General features: G+C 40.2%; 1 long non-coding RNA gene across 1 annotated transcript in view; it reads right to left on the reverse strand.

The window, feature by feature from the left end:
* LOC127002800 (uncharacterized) overlaps positions 1–26500 on the reverse strand; it is a 325738-nt gene that overhangs the window by 108097 nt on the left and 191141 nt on the right. The window lies entirely within an intron of this gene.

Genomic DNA, 26500 nt, shown 5'->3' on the forward strand with positions numbered 1-26500 from the left:
CCAAAACACACGAAAAAACGCCCAATCACCTCAAAAAAGCGCCCAACCGCTCTCTACAAACAAGACAACCCCATATAACTCACTTCAATCCTTTTCTTTTCAGTATCAACCTCCATCAGAGGGCCCATGTAGCCCCACCACAGCTTCCATCCCCCTTTTACCCTCTTAAGCTTCATTCCTTACCCAAACCCCACCACAAACCCCTCAACCCTATCTATCCATTTCTTTTCAATATCAACCTCCATCAGAAGCCCCACACAACCTCACCACAACTTCCATCCCCCTTCTTAACCTCCATTCCTTACCCCAACTCCACTACAAACCCCATAACGTTTTACAGGTGATTGGGCGTTTTTTAGGTGATTGGGCGTTTTTTTAGGTGATTGGGCGTTTTTTAGGTGATTGGGCGTTTTTTTAGGTGATTGGGCGTTTTTTTAGGTGATTGGGCGTTTTTTTAGGTGATTGGGCGTTTTTTTAAGTGATTGGGCGTTTTTTTAAGTGATTGGGCGTTTTTTTAAGTGATTGGGCGTTTTTGTAGGTGATTGGGCGTTTTTTTAGGTGATTGGGCGTTTTTTAGGTGATTGGGCGTTTTTTTAGGTGATTGGGCGTTTTTTAGGTGATTGGGCGTTTTTTAGGTGATTGGGCGTTTTTTTAGGTGATTGGGCGTTTTTTAGGTGAATGGGCGTTTTTTTTAGGTGATTGGGCGTTTTTTTAGGTGATAGGGCGTTTTTTAGGTGATTGGGCGTTTTTTTTTTGGTGATTAAGCGTTTATTTTAAGTGATTGGGGCGTTTTTTTAGGTGACTAGGCGTTTTTTCTTATATATTTTGGGCTGTTTTGGAGGTTTCTTTTATTTTCAGTATTTATTTGTGTTTCTTCATTTGTGTTTAGATTATTTTTTTGTTCGGAATTTGGACTGTATTTTTATTAATCTATTTCATTTATTCTTCCTTTTACTTCTACTATTCATTTCTTTTCAATATCAACCTCCATCACAAACCCCATAGAACCCCACCACAACTTCCATCCCCTTTTACTCTCTTAACCTCCATTCTTCACCCCAACCCCAACCCAAACCCCTTCTAACTTACTTCTATCTATCCATTTCTCTCCAATATCAACCTCCACCAGAAGCCCCACACAACCCCACCACAACTTCCATTACCCTTTTACCCTTTTAACCTCCATTCCTTACCCCAACCCCACTACTGGAACCCCTCCACAAACACCACAACCCCATATAACTCACCTCTATCCTTCTCTTGTCAGTTAACCTCACGAAATTGACCTCTCTTTTGTCCCCTCGCTCCTTTGAAAAGCCTCTCGTACGTAGAAGTTGCTGGGGATTTTCATGGACTGTTTTGTGATCCTGGTGATAGTTTTACGCGGTTTCCTTTTTTTTTTACATCAAAGGGTACGGCTCAAGGGCAACAGAAAGAGTCCAAAAAAAAAAGCCCGCTACTCAACGCTCCCACAGAAGTAAAAAGTAAGGAGTAGCCAAAAGAGAGGTCAATTTCGGGTGGAGAGGTGTCTCGATACACTCTTCTGCACCTTGAACGGGAAAAACACTTATGAAATCCCGGTTAATCTTCTCTGTGGCCTTGGAAAATAGTCTTAATGATGAGGAAGAGGAGGAGGAGAAGGCATAAAGAGGAGCAGTGATTAGCGGGCTTTTTTTTTCTCTCATTTATTTCTGCCCTTGAGCTGCTTCCTTTGCTGTAAAAATAAAAATCACAAACCCCACAGAACCTCACTCCTTCCATCCCCCTTTTTACCCTCTTAACTAACCCCAACCAACCCACAGAACTGACCTCCACCATTTTTTATTTTCTCTCATATATTTCTGCCCTTGAGCTGCTTCCTTTGCTGTAAAAATAAAAATCACAAACCCCACAGAACCTCACTCCTTCCATCCCCCTTTTTACTCTCTTAACTAACCCCAACCAACCCACAGAACTGGCCTCCACCACCCCATTATTTCACCCTCTCAACTCCCCACCACACACCGCCCCCCCTCGATCATAACATCACACACTCCAAGGTAGTTCCAAGGGCAGTATCACAACGGTTCGAAGTCATTAAGGAAAGTGGACAGGTGGAGTCATTACCGTGATGCCTATTGACCCAGATTACGGCGAAAGGTGAGGGTTAATTAACAGGTAAGGGCAGGTAAGGTAATTAGTTAGAATTTTAAATCCCTCCCGCGTAGGCGATCTGAAATGCAGTTTGATGTTTTGGCGCTAAATTGTGACCTGATTTTTTTTCTTTTTTTGTTTTTAAGGATTTCAAAGCGGGAGAATAAATAAGTTTGCCAAGTTTGATGCTTTGAACGTAAATTGTAACCTTATTTTTTTTCATTTATTTCTATATTCTTAAGGATTTCAAGGGGAGACAATAAATAAGTTACACATGAAATTTAAGAACTCTTTTGTTGTCTTTTTTTATCATGTCACTGTTCAACGCAAATTGCTACCTTATTTTTTCTTGTTTTCTATATTTTCAAGGATTTCAAGGGGAGACAATAAATAAGTTATCCATGAAATTTAAGAACTCTTTTGTTGTCTTTTTTTTATCATGTCTCTGTTCAACGCAAATTGCTACCTTATTATTATTATTATTTTTTTTTTGATGTTAAGGATTTAAAGATAAGGCAATTACGTTACCCATGAAATATAAGAAGATTCTACGTCTTTTTGGGTTAAGTTTCTGTATTCTGTTTGAGAGTTAGCTTCTTTGTCTGTCTGTCTATCTATCTATCTATCTATCCCTCTATACAAAGGCACGTATTATCAGATGCTTTCGGTTCTTCCAACAACTATTTCCAAAGGCCACAAAGGAGGTTAGTCGGGTTCTCATGAGTATTTTTCACATTCACGGTAAAGAAGCCTCGTCAAGCTATCACCAGGCTCAGTAACAGCGGGGATCATGTTTCTTAATGGTCCCTCTAAGTGAGGAAAATGAGTAAAAATCATCACTCACACAAATCATTTCATAATACATGTCAAAGCATTTGTGATCAGTTTATGCATCAGCTATTTCTGGGGGATTATATCATGGCACAAATTTGACCCGTCGCTGCTACACGGTAAAGCCACAAATTTGGCTCGTCGCTGCTAACGGGTTAAACTGCCCATGGAAATACTGACTCCTCCTCCTCTTCTTCTTCCTCCTTCCCCTACTAGCTTATCAAACTCTACTACAATCAAAACAATAACACACACACACACACACACACACACACACACACACACACACACACACCTGGGGATGACCTCGGATTAACACCTACTCGCCTTCCCGGCTCATCGCTCTACCACACCGCACTCCTCCACCTCCTCACCCCCCAAGCATCACCACAACGTTCCCTCCGTTATTGTAAACTACCAACCCCCACACCCCTTTCATATTGTAATTTTTTATATAGTTACACTTCGTAATCTTAATATGTACATTTTCAGCCTCCGTAATAAACCGATTTTTATTATTATTATTATTATTATTATTATTATTATTATTATTATTATTATTATTATTATTATTACATACACATCCCCCTACCCCTTTTCTCTCCTTCCCCACACACACTCCCTACATTAAATGAGACCACCACAAACATAAGAAACACGTAGAGGTCTTAATAACAGGCTCCAACACTAAGGTTAACTAACAAAGGACGAGTCTGATCCTCTGAGCCTAAAACGAGACTAAGAGGGACTTATATACAGAGGATTCAAAGGCCTATAAATCGGATTGGGGACAAAAGATTAGTGTCTCCATCTACGTAGCGGCTACACGGGATATGGGACAAGCGTAGCCAGTTGTTGAAATGTTACTGGGAACCTGACAAAGAGAAACAGGGGTGGCCGTGGCAGAGTGGTTAGCGGGCGTGAGTGGTGAACTGGAGGTCCGAGGTTCGAGCCCCACCGAAAAAAAAGGAGGCCATGAGCAGAAAGGTAATAGAGAGCAGAGGAGGAGGAGGAGGAGAAGTGATTAAGATTAGGTGAGGAGGAGGAAGAAGAAGAGGAGAAAGAACAAGAGGAGGAGGAGTGTAAGGAATAGCAGGACGAGGGAAAACTGGAAAAAAAGAAGAAAACAAAATCAGATTAAGATGAGGAAAAGAAGGAGGAGGAGGAGGAGGAGTGTAAGGAAGAGCAGGAGGAGGAAAAAGTGGAAAAATAAGAAAACAAAATCAGATTGAGATGAGGAAAAGAAGGAGGAGGAGGAGGAGGAGAGGCAAGAGCAGGAAGAGGAAGGAGTTGAGATAGAGAGGAGAAAAGGAAACGAAGGAGACTGGGACACACGCTGATTGAAACTAATAAGATGAGGGAGAAGAAGAGAAGGAAGAGGAAGAAGGGGAAGGAGAGGACGAGAGTAAAGAAAATAAAGAGGAGTTAGAGATGACGAGTACAAGGATGAAATACTGTAAAAATAAATAAAACATGAAAATAAGAAGAGAGGGAAGACAGGGACACGAATGGAGGACAAGGATAACAAAGACTAAGAAAAAAAAAGAAAAAAAACGCACTTCTTACGACGGAGAATGTGTCCAACTTTTCAGGGCAAACTAAACGTGTCAAAAACATCAAGTAATAAATATCAATAATAACAAATAAATAACAACACACAATAAATACCAATAGGGGAGGCAGTGGCTGAGTGGTTCACGTGCTGCCGCGGCATCTAAGGGGACCCAGGTTCGAGTCCCCCCCTCCCCCCTCTCTCTCTCTCTCTCTCTCTCACCTTCTCTTCTTCATTACCTGTTTCTCCTCCTCTTCCTCCAAACCTTAAATCAGTTCTCATTCCCTTTCTCTTCTCTTCTTCTTCCTTTTACTCTTCACCATTCTCTCTTATCCGCCTCCTCTCCTTTCTCTTCTCTCTTTTACCTTCTCTTCATTACCTGTTTCTCCTCTTCCTCCAAACCTTAAATCAGTTCTCATTCCCTTTCTCTTCTCTTCTTCTTCCTTTTACTCTTCACCATTCTCTCTTATCCGCCTCCTCTCCTTTCTCTTCTCTCTTTTACCTTCTCTTCTTCATTATCTGTTTACCCTCCTCCTCAACCTCCTCTTCTTCCACACCTTATATAATTTCTAACCCTCTTTTCTCTTTTTATTCTTTTCCTTTTGCTTCTCACCATTCTCTCTTGTCCGCACATTCTTAAACACATTTCGAGACGTAGACACCCACCACCATCACCACCACCATCACCACCATCATCACCATTATCACCACCCATCTATTACACCCCTGCAGTTCACCCCCTCACCACGTCACCACCATAACTCATACACCATTTTTTTTTTCATTTTCATTCATAAGTCACCCTCCTTACTCTCCATTCATCACACCCACAAACACACGCATACCACCACCACCACCACCACCATTGACAGTCTTATGTTTTCGTACAGTGTTTCATATCGTTAAGTACGTAAGAGGGGATTAATGGTAAGGAGTAAATGGAAGAAGAAGAAAAGATAAATAGGGTGAGAACTGATTTAAGGTGCAGGGAAGAGGAGGAGGAGGAGGAGAAGATAATGAAGAAGAGTGAGGAGAAGAGGAGAGTGAGGGAGAATGGTAAGAAATAAAAGGAAAAGAATAAAAGAGAAAAGAGGATTAGAAATTATATAAGGTGTGGAAGAAGAGGAGGTTGAGGAGGAGAGGAGACAGATAATGAAGAGAAAGGGGAGGAGGCGGATAAGAGAGAATGGTGAAGAGTAAAAGGAAGAAGAAGAGAAGAGAAAGGGAATGAGAACTGACTTAAGATTTGGAGGAAGAGGAGGAGAAACAGGTAATGAAGAAGAGAACGTAAGAGAGAGAAGAGAAAGGGGAGGAGGCGGATAAGAGATAATGGTGAAGAGTAAAAAGAAGAAGAATAGAAGAGAAAGGGAATGAGAACTGATTTAAGATGTAGAGGAGAAGGAGGAGAAGGAGGAGAAACAGATAATAAAGGAGAGAAGATAAGAGAGCGAAGAGGGAGAAGAGGTTGGTCACTATCTTCTTCTTCATCATTCTAAGGCTTTATCCTAATCATCTATCTATCTATCTATCTATCATCACCACCACCACCTTCATCACCATCGATATCATCATTAGCGCTGTCCATCTCTTCGGTTCTCTCTCTACAAGTGTTCGGCCATAACTTCTCTTTACAAATGTTATTACACCAACTATATTTTTTTTTTGCTCAAGCCACGCAGGTGTTACGAAGCGCGCCTGGCCATTCATCACACCTGTTCTTCATTCAAATATTCACCCTCTGCTTTTTTCAAGTCCTTTTTTGGGGTTGTTTTTTTTATAGTTTTCCTCCCATCCGTCTTTTCATTCATATGTTTTCACAGGTGTTTAAAAAGTCTGGCCTACATTTCCACTCATAACCATATTCATTCATACACACACACACACACACACACACACACACACACACACACACACACACACACACACACACACACACACACACACACACATTTTATCTATTCATTTTATCGATCAAAAAAATCATAATGAACCTAAACATAAAAACTCAAATGAACTAGCAGAATCTAACATAATGATATATATAAAAATGGTATACCTTTCACAAAATCGCCCCCCCCCCCACACACACACTAACACACTAACACACAATAACACACTTTTTTTTCTCCCCTTTTATCTTAGGTCCTTATTTTGCTCTTCATTTATATCTGTAACCTACTTCCAAAGCTTTTTCTATAATATCCTGACATAAGACAACTTCTACTTCATTTTAAACAGATCGCCTATAATATCAAGTGACTTTCTGATATATTTCTAGTTTAATATCAAGTAACCTTCTCATATATTTCTAGTTTAATATTAAGTAACTCATCTATCCCTCAAGTATAGTAAAACGTAACTTTCTCAAATCCCTCTCGTTAAATACTGTCACCTTCTTATATATCTCTAATTTCGTGATCACTTTCAGGGTACAAAGGAGCTGACTGACGGGGCTGCGGCGAACATTTGTCTCTGTCCCTCGTATAGAGAATGACAACGAGGAGCAGATGGTAGCGGCGACAGCCCAGCGCCTGCACACCGGAAGAACAGCCTTGATTATGTTACCCTCATGACCTCCCATTTGTAGCCGTCACAGAGAGAGGGAGAAGGGGGAGGGAGGGAGGGAGGAAGAGAGAGCGATAAGGGGGGAAGGACGAGGAAGGATATATATAACAGACAATCAGACAGAAGGACAGACAGAAAGAAAGAAGAAAGAAAAAAGAGACAGACAGACAGACAGGCAGAAAAGACAAACACACACAAAAAGACAATAGACAGAGGTTGACAGACAAAAAGACAGACACAAGCAAATAACCAAACTGACATACATACATACATACATACATAGATACATACAGACAGACAGACAGACAAACCAACAAAAAAACTAGTAGGTATAAGAAACAAGCAATAAAAGATAACACACACACACACACACACACACACACACACACACACACACACACACACACACACACACACACACACACAGATAGGCCGACAAACAAACAGACAGACAAACAGATAAGCGCGGGGGATGGGCGTAATGAAGGACAGCTCGCACTCAGCCACGCTCGTCCTTGCGGTGTTATCAGTGACCGATTAAAGAGTTGAAGGTGAGCGATAAGGATCTGACGCACCTCCCGCGGCCCAAGGAAGGTCAGTGTGGTCAGCATTATCGGGCGCTTTAGGCTCCTACAACAACTACTTCCGATGAGTGTTTTTTTTTACGTTCATGGTGCAGAAGCATTGTCAAACTATCATTAGACTTATAAAACTACCCATGGAAATACTGACACAACCTCTATAATAACCTGACTAACTCTCGCGTGACGGGGCCGCTTTCAGGACGACGCGAGTTCGATCCCCGCCCGGTGACACCAAGCTGGGATGTTTCAGCCGCCGCCGAGTGCCCTAAGACTACCCACATGCTGTCCAGAAGACCACCTATCAATCCGGACTCTAGATTCTAGGATTAAAGATGAGCTCCGGGGGGCAGCATGAGCCAATGCAAGATGGCGCCACTATAAACACTTGCCTGCGCCACAACGGGCTGGGCCATACCATCAGGCCCCTCATAAAAAAACAAGCCAAAGGCGAGGATGTAAAAAAAAAAAAAAAATGACAACCTCTACGGAATATTTATCAGGAGCCCACAAAGAAGATTAGTCGCGTTCCCATGAGTGTTTTTCCACCTTCATGGCGCAGAAACCTTGTCAGACTATCATTAGACTTATATAATTACCCATGGAAATACTGACATAACCTCTACGAAAGCTTTATGAAATGTGGGTGTGTGTAAAGGTCCATATTTCCAGTGTTTTTTCACGATCATAGTGCAGAAGCCTTGTCATAATTACCCATGGAAGTAATGACATAACCTCTACGAAAGCTTTATGAAATGTAGATGTGTCCATATTTATTTTTTTTTTTTTCACGATCATAGTGCAGAAGCCTGGTCATAATTACCCATGGAAATACTGACATAACCTCTACGAAAGCTTTATGAAATGTAGATGTTTAGTGCCTCGTGTTACCAGATGCTTTCGGCTTTCATTCAAATATTCACACTCTGCTTTTTCGCCCTACTTTTGGTTGTTGTTTTTTATAGTTTCTTTTCCCATCTATCTTTTCATTCATAAGTATTCACAAGTGTTAAAAAATTTTGGCCTAAATTTCCGAAGGTCACAAAGGAGATTAGTCGGGTTCTCATGTGTTTTTTTCATTTTTTTTCAGGTCCAAGGTGCAGATGCCTTGTCAAACTATCACCAGACTCATAAAACTTACCATGGAAATACCCACAATGTTTTATCAAATGTGTGTCCGTGAGCCCAGAGATTAGAACCTAAGAACATAAGAGCGTAAGGAGTCTGCAAGAGGCCGGTTGTTTGATAATATGGGTTTTATATATAAGTGTTGTATTTTCATATCATCTCTTCTCTTATTATAAAGTAGTGAGATGATGTAGTGTCCCAGAGAGCCAATCTTGCTGCAGAATGAAGTTATATGAAAATGACCTAAAACATATATTATTCATTCTTAGAAACGTTTTTTTTTCTTTTGCTTTCGCTTCTTATCTCACTAATGTTCTGTTTGAGAGGTTTCGTATAGTCTATCAGGACAACTATTATTATTATTTATACAGCAAAGGAGGCCGCTCAAGGCTACTCTTTACTTTTATCTTTTATAGGAGCGGCGAGTAGCAGGCTTTTTTTTGTACTTTTTTATTGTGCTTGAGCCGTGTCCTCTGATGTAAAAAAAAGAAAAACACAAAACAAAACAAACGAACAAACAAAGGTATAAACATAACAAGCCTGCTGTTTCGTTACTCCCAAAAAGCTGAAAGTAAAACATCCAAGAATACGAATAGTTGGTTCCACACGCTATAGCTGCGCGTGGCTGCGGTGCTCATCTCCGAACCATTCCCCCTACACACGCTAACGAAATTCAGGTTGGATAGTTGGAAAGTTTCGTTTAGTCGGCGCAACATCTGTGGTCATATGCCGGAGAGAGACAGAAGGGGAAGGAATTATAGGAGAAGGAAACAGATCCCAGGAGAAGGGACACAACCCCTAATTAATACCTGGTACCCATTCACTGCTGGGTGGACAGGGGCGTAGGGTATCGGAAAAGCCGCCCAATTTTTTCCACTCCGCCCGGACGAAATTCAGGTTCAAGGCCAATAACATAAATCTGCCTTTCAAATAGATTAACAGATGAGATGAACACGCCGACCGTCATGTCTGTGGCTTGTGTAAACACGAATAATGGTTTTACACGAAGGTTAGATTTATAGACGAGGAGGACAGGTGGTAAATAACAGGTTTTAAATTAATAGGTGCAGGAGGAAGATGAGGAGGAGACAGTAGTAGTAGTAGTAGTAATAGTAGTAGTAGTAGTAGTAGCAGTAGTAGTAGTTGTAATAGTAATAGTAGTAGTAGTAACTGACCCCTCTTTCGGCCACCTCTTTGGATACATTTTAGGAGCAGCGAGTAGCGGGCTTTTCTTTTATTATTGTTTCCTTTTTTGTGTGGCCTTTTGTTGTCTCCTTTGCTGTAAAAAAACAAAAATTAGTAGTAGTGTAGGCTGTCTGGTTTCCTGCTGTCTATTTGTGTATGTATTTATGTGTATTGCAAGTTTGACCTAACCAACAATTATCTGTCTTGTGTTAAGGGAAGAGTCGTTGTCCTCTCTCTTATTTCTTTCTCTTTTACATGACTGTTAACGTATTTTTTTCATTCTTCGTTTTCATAAGGCAGGGGATTTTTTGTTGTTGTTCTCTCTCTTTCTCTCATCCTTTCTATTCGTCTGCAGTATTTTTTTTCTATATGTCTTTTTTCCTCCTTTACATAATCTATTGAGACCCTTTTTCTTTCTTTCTTTATTTTTACAACTTACATAGTGCAATTTAATATGCCTGACAGCTCTCTCTCTCTCTCTCTCTCTCTCTCTCTCTCTCTCTCTCTCTCTCTCTCTCATTATTGTTTTTTTTCCTCTCCTCACGATCTATATTTCTCTCCCTCTTATGACCCTTTTTTCGCATCGTTGAAGGGCAGTTAGTTGTGTCATGTGTAACTATTTCTATTTTTCTTCTCTCCTCACTTCATCTTTCTCTCCCTCCTTTACATAACCTGTCAACGCATTCTTAAGGGACAGCTTGATGCATGGCGACCTTCCTTTAGCCTTCTCTCTGTGTCACTTTCCTTTTCGTGGAGAGCTGAATTGTTCTTTTCCTCCTTATTTATCTCCCTTTCTTTTAATTCTCTACCTTCATTTTCCTTCTCCTCTTTCTTTCTCGTTTCCTGCTTCACTACATCCTTTTTTGTTTCCTTCTATTCTTCCTTACTTATTCCCTCCTTTAATTTCTCTCCTCTCTTCTTCTCTACCTTCATTTTCCTTCTGTTTCTTCTTCGTTTCCTCCTTTCTCTATATCCTTCCTTATTCCCTTCTATTCTTCCTTAATTATTCCCTCCCTTCCTTTCTCTACTCTCTTCTTCTCTACCTTCATTTTCCTTCTGTTTCTTCTTCGTTTCCTCCTTTCTCTATATCCTTCCTTGTTTCCTTCTATTCTTCCTTAGCTTATTCCCTCTCTTCCTTTCTCTCCTCTCTCCTCTATCTTTTAAATCCTTCTCTTACATAAGTTACATAACACTACTAGGATGAAGAGAGGCCGAGAATGTGAGACAGCGCCCTTGACTTACCTGTGAGATCAAACACTAAGGTCGGTAATCTAAAACGCTTTCCCTTCTCGCATCGACTATTAACAAAGGCCGAAAAGTAGGTGGATAGGGTTCTCATGCGTGTCTTTTTAGGTTCATGATACAGAGGGTTTGCCAGACTACCACCAGGGTCATAAATCTACCCCAAAGAAAAGCCCACAAGACCCACGAAAGCCTTGTCAAATGTGGGCATAAAACTACCCCTGGAAATGCCCAACACTCCAAGGAAAGCCTGGTTATATACGTGTCTTGGGCGCCGAAGTGTTTAATAGAAATATCCATCCGAAATTGACCTCTGTTTTTGGCTACTCATCTCTACTATCTCTTGCAGGAGCAGTGCTAGCGGGAGCATTTTTAACTTTATTTATTTTTACCCTTGAGCTGCTTCCTTTACTGCAAAACATACTCTCTAGTCCTTTGCCATGGGATCAAATAGCAGAAGATTAAGGAAGAGGAGGAGGAGGTGGTGAAGGTGGAGGAGGAGGAAGAGGAGGATTTGTGTGTTGATAATTCTTGGGTAGCGTTTCCACAGCCTTCAGTAAAAGAACTTAATGACCTTAATAGTTCCCTGTATGTCGGTTCCCAAATTATAGGGTCTGTATTTTTAGGGCTCGTCGTAAAGGCGCCGCCGAGGCCTGTCCGGGCATAGCGATGGTCAGCGCTGCGTCACACTCACAAGGTTATTCAGCGACGCACGTAACCGGAGCGGGAGGGCGAGCGAGGCGAGAATGAATAAGACTCGTCATTATTATTACAGAGCGAGGCGGTGACAGAGTGGACACAGGAGCGAGTCCCACAAAAACACGCAGATTTTTCAAGTCAACGCCGAGTGTCTGAAGGTTACCCACATGTTGCCCAAATCTTCAGTCAACCCCTAACTTGGAGCACCGGGGGGCAGGATGAGCCAAGCAAGAGTCGCACATCACGGCATCCACTATAAATAAAATCCGCCTGCGCCACTAACGGGATGGGCGGCAACTAGAAAAAAAATTAAAGAAATTGCTGTCTTGTGATGCTTGGTGGGGAGGGTAGGGTAGGGGGGAGATAGGGAGGGAGGGAGGGATAGATATGTGTGGGGGGAAGGGTGCAGGGGGTAGAGGGGGTGGAAGAGAGGTGCAATGTGTGTGTGTGTGTGTGTGTGTGTTTGGGGGGGGGGTTGTTTATGTGTGTGTGGGGGGGGGGGTATATTTTTTTTGTCTACCTATCTCCCTATCTACCTACCAATCTGTCTAACTACCTATCTACCTGTGTCTCCATCAATCCACCTTTACACACAGTTACAATGCATAAGGTTATAACTCCCACGTATTATCAAACCCAAACTCCAAGGTGACGAAATTCAAGGTAACCCGAACATACACTAAAGCCAGACACCCCAACATGACGCAACCCTTCCACGGACACAAAACAACGCAAAAGAAGAGACGAGAGAGAGAAGATGATCGCCGCAGGGACACAGGACCAGGAAGGGCATGCAAGTCTTCGTGGTGACAGGCGTGTATGAAAATTGAGACGCATTGCATGATTCTTCAGCACGCCGTCATGAGGTGGAGGTCTGGTCAATGCTGGCGTCTCAAGGCTGAAGGGAAATGGTGCGTAGTAAGATAATGAGTGGGTGAGATAAAGGGATAGATTGAGGGATAAGAAAAAAAGGGAAACTGACGGGAAACAAAAGGGAAAGGATAGATATGAAGAGGAAGGCAAGGGAAAGGAGAGGAAAGGAAAAGAAGGGAAGGGGAAGGAAGGGAAGGAGAAGAAAAGGGGAAAGAAGGGAAAGGAGGGAACAGAAAGGGATGAAAATAAAGGGGAAGGGAAGGGAAAGGAGAGGAGAGAAAGAGAAGTGAAGGGAAAGAAGAGAAAAAGAAATGAAGAGAAAGGAAGGAAAAGGAAAGGAGAGGAAGAGAAGAGAAGGGAAAAAAGAGGAAAAGAAATGAAGAGAAGGGAAGGGAAAGGAAAGGAGAGGAAGAGAAGGGAAGGGAAAAAAGAGGAAAAGAAATGAAGAGAAGGGAAGGGAAAGGAAAGGAGAGGAAGAGAAGTGAAGGGAAAGGAGTGGAAGAGAAGTGAAGGGAAAGAAGAGGAAAAGAAATGAAGGGAAGGGAAGGGACAGGAGAGGAGATGAAGAGAAGAGAAGGGAAAGAAGAGGAAGGGAAGGGACAGGAGAGGAGATGAAGAGAAGAGAAGGGAAAGAAGAGGAAAAGAAATGAAGGGAAGGGAAGGGAAAGGAAAGGAGAGGAAGAGAAGTGAAGGGAAAGAAGAGGAAAAGAAATGAAGAGAAGGGAAGGGAAAGGAGAGGAGAGGAAGAGAAGTGAAGGGAAAGAAGAGAAAAAGAAATGAAGAGAAGGGAAGGGAAAGGAAAGGAGAGGAGGAGAAGTGAAGGGAAAGAAGAGGAAAAGAAATGAAGGGAAGGGAAAGGAAAGGAGAGGAAGAGAAGAGAAGGGAAAGAAGAGGAAAAGAAATTAAGAGAAGGGAAGGGAAAGGAGAGAGGAGGAAAGGAAGAAAGGGAAAGGACAGACCAGGAGGGAAAGGGAAGAGAAAAAAATTAAGGAGTACCCGATGGATGGCTTTGCATAATTCCAACCTCACACAATCATAAGGTTTAGCAATAAATTCCTGGAGTGCTGGCGTCTCAAGGCTGAAGGGAAGTGGTGGGCAGTAATACGTTTAAGGGAGGTGGATAAAGAAATGGACTATGGAGAGGGTGACGGAATGATGGATAGCTTTGCATGATTCCCCAACACAGCGTCATGAGGTTTGGTCACTGCTGGCGTCTCAAGGCTGAAGGGAAATGGTGCGTAGTAAGATAATGAATGGATGAGATAGAGGAATAGATTGAGGGATGGATGGAAGGAAGGGAAGGATAGGGAGGGGTAGGAAGAGGAAGGAAGGGTAAAGAAGGGGAAAGGAAGGGTTGTAAGAGGAAGGGGGGGTTAGGAGAGGGAAGGGAAGGGAGGGTGGGGAAGAGAAGGAAGGGGAAGAGAGGGGAAGGGAAGGGAGGATGGGGAAGAGAAGGAAGGGGAAGAGAGGGGAAGGGAAGGGAGGGTGGGGAAGAGAAGGAAGGGGAAGAGAGGGAAGGAAGGAGGGAGGATGGGAAGAAGGAAGGGAAGAGAGGGAAGGGAAGGAGGATGGGAAGAAGGGAAGGAAGGGGAAGAGAGGGGAAGGGAAGGGTAGGGACAGATTCTTTAGAAGGCCCCCTATACCTTCAAACACTCTCTCTCTCTCTCTCTCTCTCTCTCTCTCTCTCTCTCTCTCTCTCTCTCTCTCTCTCTCTCTCATGTCAAGTATGTGTAAATATATGCTGGATTATAATAACATTTGCGCCCATGTGTGTGTGTGTGTGTGTGTGTGTGTGTGTGTGTGTGTGTGTGTGTGTGTGTGTGTGTGTGTGTGTGTGTGTGTGTGTGTTTAAAGAGGGCTATTATTATTATTGTACATTTAGTTTCATTGCAGTAATATAAATAATTAATGAAAGAAATAAAATAACAACGAGATTATGCAAATTCGTTCTAATCGTAGTAGTAGTAGTAGTAGTAGTAGTAGTAGTAGTGGTGGTGGTGGTGGTAGTTGTAGTAGTAGTAGTAGTAGTAGTAGTAGTAGTAGTAGTAGTAGTAGTAGTAGCATTAGTAGTAGTAGTAGTAGTAGCAGTAGTAGTAGTAGTGGTGGTGGTGGTGGTAGGTGGAGTAAGAGAAGTAAAAGGAGAAGGCAGGAGTAGTAGTAGAGGTAGTAATAGTAGTAGTAGTAGTAGTAGTAGTAGTAGTAGTAGTAGTAGTAGTAGTAGTAGTAATGGTCGTCGCTGCGCCAGAAACGACAATGCACCTGGCGAGTGGTATGTGTGTCAGGGTACACACACACACACACACTCAGCCGCTTCTCCACCTTGATATATGTGGAGCAGACGGAAGGAGCAGAAGAGGAGGAGGAGGAGGAGGAGGAGATGGAGGAGGTGGAGATGGAGATGCAGATGGTGGAGACAGGAGGAGGAGGAGGAGGAGGAGGTAATAGTAGTAGTAGTAGTAGTAGTAGTAGTAGTAGTAGTAGTAGCAGTAATAGTTTTCTTCTTCTTTCTTTCCCTATTGCTCTTTTCTTTTCTTTTCCTGTCTTATTAATGGGAAAATAATTTACACTTTTTTTCTTTTTTTTCTCGTTTTCTTCATCTTAATTTTTTCTTCTTCTTTTTTCGTTTTCTTCATCTCCTTCATTTTTTTTCGTTTTCTTCATCTCCTTCATTTTTTTCGTTTTCTTCATCTCCTTCATTTTTTTTTCGTTTTCTTCATCTCCTTCATTTATTTCTGCTTTTTTTTCGTTTTCTTCATCTCCTTCATTTATTTTTCCTTTTATTTTCGTTTTCTTCATCTCCTTCCTTTTTTTCGTTTTCTTCATCTCCTTCATTAATTTCTCCTTTTTTTTCGTTTTCTTCATCTCCTTCATTCATTTTCATTTTCTTCATCTCCTTCATTCTTTTTCGGTTTCTTCATCTCCATCATTAATTTCTCCTTTTTTTTCGTTTTCTTCATCTCCTTCATTCTTTTTCGTTTTCTTCATCTCCTTCATTCTTTTTCGTTTTCATCTCCTTCATTAATTTCTCCTTTTTTTCGTTTTCTTCATCTCCATCATTCTTTTTCGTTTTCTTCATCTCCTTCATTCTTTTTCGTTTTCTTCATCTCCATCATTAATTTCTCCTTTGTTGTCGTGTTCTTCATCTCATTGATTCTTTTCGTTTTCTTCATCTCCTTCATTCTTTTCGTTTTCTTCATCTCCTTCATTCTTTTTCGTTTTCTTCATCTCCTTCATTCTTTTTCGTTTTCTTCATCTCCTTCATTCTTTTTCGTTTTCATCTCCTTCATTAATTTCTCCTTTTTTTTCGTTTTCTTCATCTCCTTCATTCTTTTTCGTTTTCTTCATCTCCTTCATTCTTTTTCGTTTTCTTCATCTCCTTCATTCTTTTTCGTTTTCTTCATCTCCTTCATTCTTTTTCGTTTTCTTCATCTCCTTCATTCTTTTTCGTTTTCTTCATCTCCTTCATTCTTTTTCGTTTTCTTCATCTCCTTCATTCTTTTTCGTTTTCTTCATCTCCATCATTAATTTCTCCTTTTTTTTCGTTTTCTTCATCTCCTTCATTCTTTTTCGTTTTCTTCATCTCCTTCATTCTTTTTCGTTTTCTTCATCTCCATCATTAATTTCTCCTTTTTTTTCGTTTTCCTCATCTCCTTCATTCTTTATCGTTTTCTTCATCTCCTTCATTCTTTTTCGTTTTCTTCATCTCCTTCATTCTTTTTCGTTTTCTTCATCTCCTTCATTCTTTTTCGTTTTCTTCATCTCCTTCATTCTTTTTCGTTTTCTTCATCTCCATCATTAATTTCTCCTTTTTTTTCGTTTTCTTCATCTCCTTCATTCTTTTTCGTTTTCTTCATCTCCTTCATTCTTTTTCGTTTTCTTCATCTCCTTCATTCTTTTTCGTTTTCTTCATCTCCATCATTAATTTCTCCTTTTTTTTCGTTTTCTTCATCTCCTTCATTCTTTTTCGTTTTCTTCATCTCCTTCATTCTTTTTCGTTTTCTTCATCTCCTTCATTCTTTTTCGTTTTCTTCATCTCCTTCATTCTTTTTCGTTTTCTTCATCTCCATCATTAATTTCTCCTTTTTTTTCGTTTTCTTCATCTCCTTCATTCTTTTTCGTTTTCTTCATCTCCTTCATTCTTTTTCGTTTTCTTCATCTCCTTCATTCTTTTTCGTTTTCTTCATCTCCTTCATTCTTTTTCGTTTTCTTCATCTCCTTCATTCTTTTTCGTTTTCTTCATCTCCTTCATTAATTTCTCCTTTTTTTTCGTTTTCTTCATCTCCTTCATTCTTTTTCGTTTTCTTCATCTCCATCATTAATTTCTCCTTTTTTTTCGTTTTCTTCATCTCCTTCATTCTTTTTCGTTTTCTTCATCTCCTTCATTCTTTTTCGTTTTCTTCATTTTCTTCATTCTTTTTCGTTTTCTTCATCTCCTTCATTCTTTTTCGTTTTCTTCATCTCCTTCATTCTTTTTCGTTTTCTTCATCTCCTTCATTCTTTTTCGTTTTCTTCATCTCCTTCATTCTTTTTCGTTTTCTTCATCTCCTTCATTAATTTCTCCTTTTTTTTCGTTTTCTTCATCTCCTTCATTAATTTCTCCTTTTTTTTCGTTTTCTTCATCTCCTTGATTGTTTTTCGTTTTCTTCATCTCCTTCATTAATTTCTCCTTTTTTCGTTTTCTTCATCTCCTTCATTCTTTTTCGTTTTCTTCATCTCCTTCATTCTTTTTCGTTTTCTTCATCTCCTTCATTCTTTTTCGTTTTCTTCATCTCCTTCATTCTTTTTCGTTTTCTTCATCTCCTTCATTCTTTTTCGTTTTCTTCATCTCCTTCATTCTTTTTCGTTTTCTTCATCTCCTTCATTAATTTCTCCTTTTTTTCGTTTTCTTCATCTCCTTCATTCTTTTTTGTTTTCTTCATCTCCTTCATTCTTTTTCGTTTTCTTCATCTCCTTCATTAATTTCTCCTTTTTTTCGTTTTCTTCATCTCCTTCATTAATTTCTCCTTTTTTTCGTTTTCTTCATCTCCTTCATTTATTTCTCCTTTTTTTTCGTTTTCTTCATCTCCTTCATTTATTTCTCACTTTTTTTCGTTTTCTTCATCTTCATTAATTTCTCTTTTTTTTCGTTTTCTTCATCTTCATTAATTTTTTTTTTTTCGTTTTCTTCGTATCCTTCTTTTTTTTTCGTTTTCTTCATCTCCTTCATTCATTTTTCCTTTTTTTCGTTTTCTTCATCTCCTTCATTTATTTCTCCTTTTTTTTCGTTTTCTTCATCTTCATTAATTTCTCTTTTTTTTCGTTTTCTTTATCTCCTTCATTTATTTCTCCTTTTTTGTTCGTTTTCTTCATCTCCTTCATTTATTTCTCCTTTTTTCCGTTTTATTCATCTCCATTTTTTTTCGTTTTCTTTATCTCCTTCATTTATTTATTTTTTTTTCGTTTTCTTCATCTCCTTCATTTATTTATTTATTTTCGTTTTCTTTATCTACTTCATTTATTTATTTTTTTCGTTTTCTTTATCTCCTTCATTAATTTCTCCTTTTTTTTCGTTTTCTTCATCTCCATTTTTTTTTTCGTTTTCTTTATCTACTTCATTTATTTATTTTTTTCGTTTTCTTTATCTCCTTCATTAATTTCTCCTTTTTTTTCGTTTTCTTCATCTCCATTTTTTTTCGTTTTCTTTATCTCCAATTTTTTTTCGTTTTCTTTATCTCCATTTTTTTTTCGTTTTCTTTATCTCCTTCATTTTTTTTTCGTTTTCTTCATCTCCTTCATTAATTTCTTCTTTTTTCGTTTTCTTCATCTCCTTCATTTTTTTTTTCGTTTTCTTCATCTCCTTCATTTATTTCTCCTTTTTCTTCGTTTTCTTCGTATCCTTCCTTTTTTTCGTTTTCTTCATCTCCTTCATTTTTTTTTCGTTTCTTCATCTCCTTCATTAATTTTTTTTTCGTTTTCTTCATCTCCATTTATTTCTTTTTTTTCATTTTCTTCATTTCCTTCATTTTTTCGTTTTCTTCATCTTCATTTATTTCTCCTTTTTTTCGTTTACTTCATCTCTTCCATTTCTTTTTCTTTTTTCGTTTTCATCTCCATTTTTTTTTCGTTTTCTTCATCTCCTTCATTTCTTTCTTTTTTTCCGTTTCTTCATCTTCATTTATTTCTTCTCTTTTTCCTTTTTCTTCATCTCCTTCATCCATTTTTTTCGTTTTCTTCATCTCCATCATTAATTTCTTCTTTCTTTCGTTTTCTTCATCTTCATTTTTTCTTTTTTTTTCGTTTTCTTCATCTTCATTTTTTTCTTTTTTTTCGTTTTCTTCATCTCCTTCATTCTTTTTCGTTTTCTTCATCTCCTTCATTCTTTTTCGTTTTCTTCATCTTCTTCATTCTTTTTCGTTTTCTTCATCTTCTTTCTTTTTCGTTTTCTTCATCTTCATTTTTTTTCTTTTTTTTCGTTTTCTTCATCTCCTTCATTCTTTTTCGTTTTCTTCATCTCCTTCATTCTTTTTCGTTTTCTTCATCTCCTTCATTTATTTATTTTTTCGTTTTCTTCATCTCCTTCATTTATTTCTTCTTTTTTCCATTTTCTTCATCTCTATTTTTTTTTCATCACAATTTTTTTCTTCTTTTCTTTCCTATGAATGTGTTTGGAAATGTCTATTATTTTTTCCTCTTTTTTTTTTCTTTCGTTTTCGTTTCCACACGTTCCTCCTTATCCCAGGTTCATCATGTTTTACCTCTTCCTTCCTTCTTCTTTATTGTCCTTTTCTTTTTAACTATTTTATCTATTATTTATCTATTTTATTTATTCATCTAGTTTTATCTACTTTATTTTACTTTATTTAGATTTTATTTCTCGTCCTTCTCTTTTTTTTATCTTCTTCCTTGTCCTTCCCTTTTCGTTGGGTGCGAAAGGTGATTTTTTTTCTCCTCTCTCTCTCTCTCTCTCTCTCTCTCTCTCTCTCTCTCTCTCTCTCTCTCTCTCTCTCTCTCTCTCTCTCTCTCTCTCTCTCTCTCTCTCTCTCTCATGTGTTCTACCTTCAAGCATGATTTAACTACACGGTCATCGCTACATCTCTCCTCGTTCTTTTATTTCTCTTATTTAATTATGGAAGTCGATATTTTTGCAAGTATTTATAATTTCGAGTAAGATTTTTTTAACATATGTATTTTCTCAGTCTCTTTCGTTCATCTCTACATCTCTCATCGCTACATCTCTCCTCGTTCTTTTATTTCTCTTATTTAATTATAGAAGTCGATATTTTTGCAAGTATATATAATTTCGAGTAAGGGTTTTTTAACGTTTGTATTTTCTCAGTCTCTTTCGTTCACCTCTTATTTATCTTACTTAATTATAGAAGTCGACGTATTATAAGTATTTCAATTCTGAGTAAGGTATTTTTAACACGTGTATCTTCTCAGTCTTCATTGTTTTTTTTGTTTTTTTCAAGTATTTCTGATCCCGAGTAAGGTTCTAACACGTGGCTTTTCTCAGTGTTGCTAGGTCTAAAACTATTATCGTCGTATTTGAGTGCAGATACAATTTCTTTTCCTCTTTCTCAATCCTCTTCAAGTAATTATCGCTTCCTCTCTTATTCGTCCTTCTTTTATTAGTGGTGGTTCGCGTCCCGCCCGCCGCCTCAAGCTGGGATTTTTCAGTCACCGCCGAGTGGCCTAAGACTACCCACAAGCTGTCATGAAGACCACCTATCAACCCGGACTGTAGATTCTCCCTCAAAAGGATCAGAGATGAGCTCCGGGGGAGACAGAATGAGCCAAGCAAGATGGCGTCACTATAAACACTTGCCTGCGCCATAAAGGGCTGGGGCCGACCGTCAGGCGCCACAGGCAGAAAAAAAAAAATCTTCTCGAATTTGATTAAAGACAGACATTTTTATTAGTACTTCTAAACCCGGGTAAGGTTCTAACGCGTTGGTTTTCTCAGTGTTTCTTCCACCTCTACTTTCTTCGTCGTATTTGGGTGCGGAAATCTCAGTCTATCTGCATCCTCTACTTTTCCCTCGTGTCTTAAAGCAGAAATAAGCCTTTTTTTCCTCTTTCTCACTCCTCTTAGGCAACGCTCCTCTCCGCAATGCACGTGACGGCCCAGCCAACCCTCGTGGATCACCGGCCGGGTCACCCCAATATAACCTCCATCCTGCCTTTTTCCCGCCCTTCTGTCTGCTCTCTTCCGTGTGGGCGGCGTGTCCCTGCCATGCCCCGCCCGCCGAGACATGCCCAGCCTCACTACTGTCCGCCTTGCCCCAGTGCCTAACGCCCATTATGTCTCGGTGGGTCTCGTGGTCGCCGGGTGCTAATGATCGACCAGCTGGGCGCTCCACTATAGGGAAGAAAAGGAGGCCAGCAGCTCGCCGCCCCGCCTGGCTCAAGTACGAGGAATGTTGCCCTCTTCCTCTGCCTAACACTTGGCACTCCCTATCTCTCCCTCTCTCTCCTCCCTTCCCCTACTCTCCTTCTCCCTTTCCCCTCTACCTTCCTCCTCCCTTCTGGCACTCCATACTCTCTCTCTCTCTCCTCCCTTCCCCAACTTTCCTCCTCCCACTTGGCACTCCCTACCTCTCTCTCTCTCCTCCCTTCCCCTACTTTCCTCCTCTTTCTCCCTACTTTTTTCCTCCTGTTTGGCACCTTCCTAACCGTCTACTGCCTATCTCTCCCCTCCCCTTCCTTTCCTTTTCTCTTCCCTCTCTCTCCTCCCTTCCCCTACCCTTCCTTTACCTACCTACCTATCATCTCCCCTTCCCTTACCTTCCTCCACTCTATCTACCTTCCTCTCATCTACCCTTCCCTTACTCTCCTCCTCCTTCCTGCCTCTATCTTCCTTACCCTTCCCCTCCCTTCTCTTTCCCATCCCCTTCCCTTCCCTTCCTCCTCCCTTTTGGCACCTACCTAAATGCCTCTCTCTCTCTCTCTCTCTCTCTCTCTCTCTCTCTCTCTCTCTCTCTCTCTCTCTCTCTCTCTCTCTCTCTCTCTCTCTCTCTCTCTCTCTCTCTCTCTCTCTCTCTCTCTCTCTCTCTCTCTCCCTTCCCCTTCCCCTTCCCCTACCTTCCTTCTCCACTCTTGGCACTTCCCTTCCCTTCCCTTCATCTCCCTCTGCTTCGCTTCTTTGCATTTCTACTCCCTTTCCCCTTACCACACTTGGCACCTCTCTCTCCCTTTGCCTTCCCTTCTTGGCACATAGTCTCCCTTCCCTCCTCCTCCTCCTCCTCCTTCTCCTCTTGTGGATCTTTATCTCCGCCTCTTTCAATTGATGCTCAGTCGGCCATAAGAAAATAAATAGGTGAACAATACATATAAGAAGCTTTTTAAGACATCCGAGTACCTCTAATAATATTCCCTGTTTACATATTTATAAAGAAGGACATGAGGAAAGGAAGGGAAGGGAAGGAAGGAAGAAGGAAAGAAGGAAGGAGGGAGGGAGGGAAAGCACTTTTTTTCCCTCAACCTTCGCTAATCTCTCCCTGAAAAAGCAATGTTCTCTCCTGCCTCTCTTCTTTCCTCTTTACCGAGAACAACTTGTACTATGAAATCCGAGGAGCTTTAATGATTTACTCTGATTAGATGTTCATTTTCTCATTTTCAGTAAGTTAAAAAAACACTACTTCTTATTAAGCTTTCCTTTTATTTCCTCTAGTGACGGGAAGAGTCTGACGCCTACAGAGAAAGATTAAACTGCACTCTAATGATTTTCTCTGGTTAGCTGTTTATTTTTAGCTTTCAAGTAACCTAAGGCAGCATTACTGATTCCTCAACCTCCTCTGATCTTTCCTCTAGTGACGGGAAGAGTCTCTCCTTCGTTCCTCTTTACAGGGAAAGATTGAACTCCGAGGACTCTAATGATTTTCTCTTGTTAGCTGTTCATTTTTAGCGTTCAAGTAACCTAAGGCAGCATTACTGATTCCTCAACCTCCTCTGATCTTTCCTCTAGTGACGGGAAGAGTCTGACGCCTACAGGGAAAGATTAAACTGGACTCTAATGATTTTCTCTGGTTAGCTGTTCATTTTTAGCCTTCAAGTGACCTAAGACAGCATTATTTATTCCTCAACCTCCTCTGATCTTTCCTCTAGTGACGGGAAGAGTCTGACGCCTACAGAGAAAGATTAAACTGCACTCTAATGATTTTCTCTGGTTAGCTGTTCATTTTTAGCGTTCAAGTAACCTAAGACAGCACTACTTACTCCTCAACCTCCTCTGATCTTTCCTCTAGTGACGGGAAGAGTCTGACGCCTACAGGGAAAGATTAAACTGGATTCTAATGATTTTCTATGATTAGCTGTTTATTTTTACCTTTCAAGTAACCTAAGACAGCACTGCTTATGATTCGTTTTATTTTACCTTTCAAGTAACCTAAGACAGCACTACTTATTCCCTCACCTTCGATATTCTGTTCTGGATAAAGCAATGTTCTCTCCCTGCTTCTCTTCTTTCCTCTTTACCGAAAACAATCTGTGCTATGAAATCCGAGGAACTAATGATTTTCTCTGATTAGCTGTTTATTTTTACCTTTCAAGTAACCTAAGACAACACTACCTTTTCCCTCACCTTCGCTATTCTATTCTGGATTAAACAATGTTCTCTCCCTGCTTCTCTTCTTTCCTCTTTACCAAAAACAGACTGTGCTATGAAATCCGAGTAACTCTTGTTTTTCTCTGATTATTTTTATCTTCCTAATAATCTAAGGAAGCACTACCATTTCCCGACCTTTTCTCTCTTCTTTCCTCTATTGATGGGAAGAGTCTGACGCTTACAGGGAAAGACTAAACTGGATTTTAATGATTTTCTAATTATTTACTTGTTTATTTTTACCTATTCTAGTAACCTAAAGAAGCACAACCTATATCCTCAACCTATATTCTTCTCTCCCTGATTAAGCAATGTTCTACCTTTTCTTCTTTCCTCTATACGAAGAACAACCTGTACTATGACACCCGAATACCTCTTATGATTCTCTCTGATTGTCTGTTTTTACCTCTCTAGTAACCTAAGGAACCACTACTTCTTTTTAACCTTTTCTTTCCTCTAGTGACGGGAAGAGTCTGACGCCTTCTAGGAATGATTGAACTGGACTTTAATGATTTTCTCTGATTAGCGGTATATTTTTATCTTTCTAGTAACCTAAGGAATCACTACTTTTTCCCTCGCCTTCGCTGTTCTATTCTGGATGAAGCAATGTACTCTCCCTGCTTCTCTTCTTTCCTCTATACCTGTGCTATGAAATTCGAGTAACTCATGTTTTTCTCTGATTATTTCTATCATTCTAATAATATAAGGAAGCACTACCATTTCCAGACCTTCTCTCTCTTCTTTCCTCTAGTGATGGGAAGAGCCTGACGCCTACTAGGAATGATTGAGCTGGACTCTAATGATTTTCTCTGATTAGCGGTATATTTTTATCTTTCTAGTAACCTAAGGAATCACTACTTTTTCCCTCACCTTCGCTGTTCTATTCTGGATAAAGCAATGTACTCTCCCTGCTTCTCTTCTTTCCTCTATACCTGTGCTATGAAATTCGAGTAACTCATGTTTTTCTCTGGTTATTTCTATCATTCTAATAATATAAGGAAGCACTACCATTTCCAGACCTTCTCTCTCTTCTTTCCTCTAGTGATGGGAAGAGTCTAACGTCTGCAGAGAAAGATTAAACTGGACTCTAATGATTTTTTCTCTGATTAGCTGTATATTTTTATCTTTCTAGTAACCTAAGGAATCATTACTTTTCCCCTTACCTTCGATATTCTATTCTGGATGAAGCAATGCTCTCTCCCTGTTTTTCTTCTTTCCTCTATACGAAGAACAACCTGTACTATGACACCCGAGTACCTCTTATGATTCTCTCTGTTTACCTGTTTATTTTTACCTTTCTAGTAACCAAACCTATATCATCAACCTATATTCTTCTCTCCCTGATTAAGCAATGTCGTCTCCTACCTTCTCTTCTTTCCTCTATACGAAGAACAACCTGTGCTATGACACCCGAGTACCTCTTATGACTCTGATTACCTGTGTATTTATACCTCTCTAGTAACCTAAGGAACCACTATTTTTCTCTTAACTTTCGCTGTTTTTACCTCTTGTTACGGGAAAGGGACTGCCTCAGGCCCATCTTTTTAAACATACCGGGCTTCCTTTACGACCATTTCCCCGAACACACAGAAGATTAACCTGGTTTTCGTGGTTGACTTTTCCCGTTCAAGATACATTAGTCAGGTAAAACTAATCCTAGAATCACAAAACAGTCCATGCAAATCCCAGCAACTTATATTAGAGGTTTTTTCTTTACTCTTTACTTGTATCTTTTATAGGAGCGGCGAGTAGCGGGCTTTTTTTTTTGTACTTTTTATTGCCCTTGAGCCGTGTCCTCTGATAAAAAAAAATAAAAAAACGAACTGGGGAGCTGAGACGTTTAAAAAGTACGATGTAGGAGATGTTTAAGATGCAGAAGTCTGATAAAAATTAACACTCGAGTCCCCAAACAATCCATGGAAATCCCAGCAATTTCTAGGAGGGAGAGGCTCTTCAATCGGGCGAACTGAGGAGCGGAAACGTTTAAAAAATACGATGTAGGAGATGTTTAAGATGCAGAAGTCTGATAAAACTAACACTAGAGTCCCCAAACAATCCATGGAGATCCCTGCTACTTCTAGGAGAGGCTCTTCAAACGGGCGAACTGAGGAGTCGAGACGTTTAAAAAATACGATGTTGGAGATGTTTAAGATGCAAAAGTCTGATAAAACTAACACTAGAGTCCACAAACAATCCATGGAAATCCCTGCAACTTCTAGGAGGGAAAGGCTCTTCAAACGGGCGAACTGATGTGAGGAGACGTTTAAAAAATATGAGGTTGGAGATGTTCAATATGCAAAAGTCCGGTAAAACTAACACTAGAGTCCCCAAACAATCCATGGAAATCCCAGCAACTTCTAGGAGGGAGAGGCTCTTCCAACGGGCGAACTGGGGAGCTGAGATGTTTAAAAAATACGATGTTAGAGATGTTCAAGATGCAAAATTGAGATAAAAACTAACATTAGAGTCCCCAAACAATCCGCGGAAATCCCAGCAACCATAGGAGAGGCTTTTCCAACAGACGAACTGAGACGCCGAGACTTTTAAGCATACGAGGTGATGCAGAAGTCTAGCAAAACTATCCCAAGCATCACAAAACTGCCCATGGATCGCCCAGCAACTTCTTGGAGAGGCTTTTCAAACGAGCGAACTGAGAAACTGAGACTTCTAAGCATACGATGTGATGCAGAAGTCTAGCTAAACTATCCCCAGCATCACAAAACAGTCCATGGATAGCCCAGCAGCTTCTAGGAGACGCTTTTCAAACAGCCGAACTGAGGTGGAGACGTTTAAAAAAAATACGATGTGATGCAGAAGTCAGGCAAAACTATCCCCAGCATCACAAAACAGCCCATGGATCCCCCAGCAGCTTCTAGGAGAGGCTTTTCAAACAGACGAACTAAGGTGAGGAGAATAAAGAGTACCAGCTGATGCAAAATTCCGTTAAAACTATCGCTAGCATCGCAAAACACTTCTATAAAACCCAAACAACTTCCACGTGAGGCTTTTCAAGCTGCCGAACTGAGGTGAGGAGACGTTTAAGAATAGGAGGTGATGCAAAATTCTGTTAAAACTCTCCCTAGCATCGCAAAACAGGCCATTGAGATCACAGCAACTTCTACGAATCCCTGG

Source organism: Eriocheir sinensis, chromosome 24 (assembly GCF_024679095.1).
Source record: "Eriocheir sinensis breed Jianghai 21 chromosome 24, ASM2467909v1, whole genome shotgun sequence".
Classification (NCBI taxonomy): Eukaryota; Metazoa; Arthropoda; class Malacostraca; order Decapoda; family Varunidae; genus Eriocheir; species Eriocheir sinensis.